Genomic DNA, 6,488 nt, shown 5'->3' with positions numbered 1-6,488 from the left:
GTCCCTCTGCAAAGTCTGACTCACTGCTGCATGTAAAACATTAGGTATGACTTTCATGCAACCTTTAAGGATTAACATTGACGTCTGTGGCCCTCGGGTTGCATGAAAGTTGGACTAAAGTAGTTCATGAACTACTTTGAAGTTGTTGCGACTTTAAGTCGTACATTTATGAATGGTTTATCATTGGAAAACATGGGGTATGACTTGTAATGCGACTTTGATGTCCTGCCAGATCGAGGACAAAGGGGGACTGGAGTGAAGCACGGAGGGATACTGGAGGAGCCTAGAGGAGGACTGGAGGATATGCGGACAGTCAGGGTTAATCGTGTGGCGGTGGGGGGGAGTTACAAGCACCAATCCCCCCGTATAGATTTTTAATGAAGCAGCTGAAAGCTGCAGGAGGGAGATGAGGGGAAGCGGCTCTCAGCTGCTTTATTGAAATCTACACAGGGAGAATGGTGCTTGTAAACTCCCCTACAGATCACCCCTGACTGCCCAGGTATCGGAGCATACCTTTTCTCATCAGCAGTTAGAGCAGTCTTGTGACTTCTATCAGTGTCTGGTTAAAACTTGTAGGAGCAATTTTTATTTTTCTCTGATTGTCTGATGAGGCTGCAGGACCCCTGACCCTCTGTCTGGACAGTGCTGATTGAACCTGTGCTGATCACATGCACCATTCCAAGAAAAAAAAAACTAGGAATACACACCAAGCCAAGTGTGCAGAGTGTATCCAAAGGCTCTGTCTTATCAGGAGATAGATTGGGGAAGGGGAGGATAAGAGAAGACAGGATCTTTTTTACACAATGCACAGGATTATCCCCTTAGATTCCACAGTGAGTATAACAAGCATGCTTTACTGCATATACAGACTGATTTTTACTGTTACCTTCCAGCCATATATGTCCTGGGGGCAGCCACCAGCCATACCTGTCCTAAGGGACAGCCAGTAGAAACTGCCAGTCCTACCCGCCCTGGGGAACAGCCAGTAGCGGCACCCAGCCATACCCACCCTGGGAGACAGCCAGCATTACCTGCCAGCCACACCCAACCTGGGGAACAGCCAGTAGCAGCCGTCAGCCAAATCTGCCCTAGGGGACAGCCAGCAGCAGCCACCAGCCATATCTCCCCCTAGGGGACAGCAAGCAGCAGCCATCAGCCATACCGGCCCTAAAGAACAGCCAGTAGCAGCCGCCAGCCATACCCACCCTGGGGGACAGCCAGCAGTACCTGTCAGCCATACCCACCCTGGAGGACAGCCTGCAGCAGCCACCAGCCATACCTGCCCTGGGGGAACAGCAAGTAGCAACCACCAGCCATACCCACCCTGGGGGACAGCCAGCAGCAGCTACCCAGCCATATCCGCCTGCAGGACAGCAGCAGTCAGCAATACCTGCAATCCTGAGGAAGAAGTGAAGATTGAGGTTAATTTTTAATTGGAATCAAACAGCAATGGGCATATCTGTTCTCTACACTGGTACACTAGTTACATTGGGCAACTTTCAAAATGATCCGCAGGTGCAGTGCAGTGCACCTCCAGGTTACCTGCACTGAGGCATAGACATCTGTTATTACCTATACACAACAAAGGATCAGGTGCCAAAATGGGAACAGCCTACTTCCTGCACGCTTGGTGTGCTTTCTAAAAGCACACCAAAACCCTTGAATGCAGGGGTTTTGGTGCATTTTCAGAAAGTGTACCACACCTGCAAGATCTAATAGAATTATATGGCAAAGTGCAAGTAACCCACAGGAAAGCAACAGGTCCACTGTGCTGCACCCATGGTGCAGGTAAACTGCAGCGCATCAATGTGGAAGCAGCCACAGGCCCCTTTCACATGATCGATCCGATCGGGTACGCCTGCTATTTTTTAGGCGGACCCAATTGGACCCTCCATTCACCTCTATAAAGTGGCAGATGTAAACAGACTTGTGTACTTTTACACCCGCCTATCTCCAATCCGATCCACGTAAAAAAACAGAAGGGGATCCGTCTGAGTGGATAGGCCCATAGAGTAGAGTGGGCTGTGTCTGCTCTGCATATGCAGAGTGAACACGGACCTATCATCCGCCCCTTCTCTGTTCGTTACCAAGTTGCTAAAGTGACCCTCAATACAAACAAACCCAAGGATAAACTGCGGAAAAAAACAAGCTTTACTTACCACCAGCCCACAGACAACCAAATAACCTGTCTAACAGTATGCGTTAAAAACAGGGGTTTAGTCTGCACACATTTGCAAATGCATGCGTAAGCCACAGAGCCCCGCCAAGGCACCCCAGTATCTGTGGTACCTAACACTAACTTATAAGTGTCCCCACAGTGGAGGCACATGCATAAAGTAGCCCTCGCTCTTCAAAACGTTGGGCACCCCTGCTCTAGACAATGGCAGCATGAAGACCAAGTAGCTGCCAAAACAAGTCTGGAAAGTTTTGCAGATCATATCATATATTTATCAACCATAGTTGGGTTATTAAAGGAAAAAATAATGCCATATTTTTTAAAGGAAAAAAAAAAGCACCATTAAACTTTTTAAGGAAAAAGAAAAGTATGACACAACTGTGACAGTTCCTATGCAAGTTAGTCCAACAAAAATCAGGAATTGGATGAGGACGACCAAGAAGGAATCATGAAGCTAAGTGATAACTCCAAATGAGCTAAAAAGATCCCTGGTTCAGATGGGAGAAGACAGTCATCAGGCACATCTAAACTGTAAACTCCACAGAACTGGACATTATAAAAAAAGTGCCTGTGACAGAAGTGCAGGTGGAATAGAACACACGAAGATGACAGGAGAGATCACAAGGTTCTTTAAGAGATTGGGCTAACAGAGAGTTGGGCAAGGATACGTTCAGAAGGGCCGTACAGGCACAGACAGAAAATCAGGGCAATCTGGCACAACAAAGGTTTGGTCCAGCGTCACAGGGCAGTAATCTGGGCACAGCAAGGGTTAAGACCAGCACACAGGGCAATAATCCAGGCACAGCAGGATAGGCAGCAATGTGGCACAGCAAGGATCAGGTGACTCACCAGCTGACAATAACCTCAGCCAGGGAATCCAGATGGTGGGGGGTGGCTGGGAGAGCAGGTGTAGAGGACCTTAAAGCGGGATTCCACCCTAAAGTGGAACCTCCGCTGATCGGATCCCTCCCCCCTTCCGGTGTCACAATTGACACCTTTCAGGGGGGAGGGGGGTGGAGATACCTGTCAAAGACAGGTTTTTTTTAACCCACTTCCGGGCATAGACTCCCGTGGGAGTCTACGCCATTTCCTGCCCTGCCGCGCTGTCTGCTGGGACACACACGGGTCCCAGTGACAGCGCGGAGATTTCCTATTGCGCGGCTCGTGCATGCGCAGTAGGGAACCGGGAAGTGAAGCCGATTCGCTTCACTTCCTGATTCCCTCACCTAGAATGGTGGCGACAGCAGCCGAGAGCCGATCGATCGATCGGCCTCGGCTGCCGGAATCGCTGGAACCTGGGACAGGTGAGTGTCCATTTATTAAAAGTCAGCAGCTGTAGTATTTATAGCTGCTGGCTTTTAATATTTTTTTTTTTTGGTGGAATCCCTCTTAAACAGACTAATCATGGTTCCTTTAGAGAACTGTGTGTCCTGGCTACAGCTTCTCCTTGTGAGAGGAGAAGAGACACAGCAAAAAGTAAGTCCATGGAGTAGCATTGTGTAACCGTAAGAGGAAGTGTTCACAGGACAGTAAGCACAGCCAATATGAAACTGCAAGTCCCAGTGTCCAGAATGCAGTCTATGCGAGCAGTAGGCCTAAACACCTTCTAGTCTCCTTCCAGTAGAACTTCCAGACATGGGTTCCCCTGTGTTAATAACTTGGGAAGATCTGAATAGTCTGGCCCTCTCTTCTCAGCAAAGGGATGTTATCTGGTAATTCAAATTCAGCTGAGATCTCAGCCCAAAATTGTCAGTGCAGAGGTGTCTGGTTCTATTCTGGTCCAGAGTACAATACCTTTTATACTACCTGCTGAGAGGAGCCTTATCTAAAATCCTCTGTGGTGGGGGGCAGGAACTCATAGACCCAATTTTGTAGATATACTGACTTTGTTACACAGTACCTCTGGATAAGTGGTCATTGATTTAACAAAAGAAAAATGTCATATTTCTGACCTACTTTACAGTGACCAAAGAAGAAATGCCCTGGAGCTAAAGCTACAGTCGAGTAGCTTCCAACCAAGAACTTTATTGTATTATGGCAAAGTTAGACTACAAGCCAATGAAGTATCGATGTTACAGTTTCTTATGTTTTCCAGTTACAGACCCCCAATGTATTGCCTAATATGATCTCATACAGCCTTTTCCAAACGTCAAAATATTCACCGTTGCCAATCCTATTACGTGCTGGTATGGTTTTTCTTATTACATATGGACAGTTCAGAACATAACGGCTTACAAAATCATAAGGTTTGATCATATTCATATAAAAACAGCAAATCACAAATCCACAAAAGCATCATCAAAAATTTCAGGTTCAATAATGCAGAGAATCTGTTTTTATTTTGTTTTTTTGTAAATGTATTCATAAATCCAGTCCCATAACATAAGCCCTTCATTTGGCTTCCATATGCTTAGGCATATGAATACTCCTAGTTTAGAACCCCTGATCTATGGTGAGATTTAAAAAGAAAAACAGTCCAGTTCCAGCCTGTCAGAGCTAAAGAATTTACTTACAAGAACGGGTAAAAAATTTGCAGAATCCAGAGGAGCAAAACTGATAGCTTTACCCTAAAAGCCTCACTGATGTAACTGCAACCAATGTTTTGGCTCAGGGTGAAGGTGCATGCATTCTTAAAGTGGAATTTTGGGATAAACTAAACTTAAAAATGTTCCCAACACCTAACCTGTGTAAGAAAGATGTACATACTTTTACATATACATATTTTGAGACCATGTCTGGTGATCCAGCTCCCCTATGTCAGCCAGTGGTGGCTGCAGGGGAGAGGAGGGAGTGCCAACAAAGGATGGACCGTAGAAAGCCTATGGGTGGTGCCACCACTCCAGGCTACACTAGCTATTGTGAAGTGCTCTTTGTCCTGCTGCCTGACAAAGGGAAGGTCACATGACAGGACCGGAGAGGCCTGAAGATAGGTAAGTATATACATCTTTCTTACACAGGCTAGCAAGGGGGAAGGAGTGCTTTTAAAATTTCTTAGGTTCATCATGGAATTCCACTTTAAGGCTGAATTCCAGGTTTTCTCTGACTTTAAATAGTTTGTTTGGGCTACAGTACTATACAGCACACACAGCGGCTGCAGCGGTTAGTAATGGAAATAGTTTGTGGACCAGCTTGGCAAAAATTAACTATTTAAAGTCAAAGTAAACCTTGAACTTTAAGCTGCCATCAAATGCATGCTTTCACATTATAGAATATAGTGTACTTTTTGTACATTTTGTGATGTGCAAATCATATGGTAACGATCCCAATTAAATCTGTTTAAATACTAGGTTTTAAAATATAAAAAAGTCACGGAAAATGGTAATATTCATGCAAGTTGCATTAACCATGCATTTAAGTATTGTGACAATTAACCACAGCACTATTGCAAGATTTTATATTTCTGTTCTCATAAGGAAAATTACTGAAGAAAGGGTATATTAGTAGATATAATGTGTCTCAGTATTTTCCTTTCAAGCCAAAAGAGGGTAGCTTGTTTTTTTTTGTGGTTTATACATTCAGGAGTGGTTTTCATAGAATACTTTTGTCTTCAGACAGAATCAGATCTATTCACAGCAATCCTTCTCCCGTCCCCCAACATACACCTCCCATTGGCCTGCTTGTGCTTTTTGTTTGGTCACTGTTAGTTACTATCAACACGTTACTAAGATTAGATAGCCAAGAATTTATTTTCTTCAGATGCTCTTGCAAGATATTATAGTTACCCTCTGCTGTCTACCTCTTTGTATTTTATGTGACATATATCTTATTATGTAGTAATGACAATGAGGTTGATTTACTAAAGGCAAATATACTGAGCACTGCAACTGCACTTAGAACTGCACTGTAAAAGTGCACTTGCTCTAGATCTGAGGGGAAGCTCTATTGGTTTCTATCTTCCAATCATGTACACACAAAAATGCTGTTTTGTTTTTTTTCATTTCCTTGCATGTGATTGAATATTTTTTGCAAAGTGAAATCTTACCTCTTTTAGTAATCTCAGGAGCACAAATTTGCCTTTAGTAAATCAAACCCGATGTCTGGGTTATACATGCAGTATGTAGATTTGTAATCTTCCCTTTTTGTGCATGGACTAGTCTTTTTGTAGTCACTCTTTTTTTCCCATATGTTCCTAATGAGTAATAGCCTTTCTCCACGTTGCTCATATTAATATATATGCTATTTGAAATATTGTGTATTAGAAGTGAAAATGTTTTTCTTTTTTGAAATCTGCATTTGCTAATCCCCTGTCTTCTTTGGAATATGGGTCCACAGGCTGCCTTGTTTTGAATGCTGCCTATAGAGAATTGTGAGC

This window comes from Lithobates pipiens, unplaced genomic scaffold, assembly GCF_037356315.1.
Source record: "Lithobates pipiens isolate NorthernLeopardFrog02 unplaced genomic scaffold, aLitPip1_a1.2 Scaffold_3, whole genome shotgun sequence".
Taxonomy (NCBI): domain Eukaryota; kingdom Metazoa; phylum Chordata; class Amphibia; order Anura; family Ranidae; genus Lithobates; species Lithobates pipiens.
The sequence above is the reverse complement of the archived record's forward strand: the minus strand, read 5'-3'. Positions refer to the sequence as shown.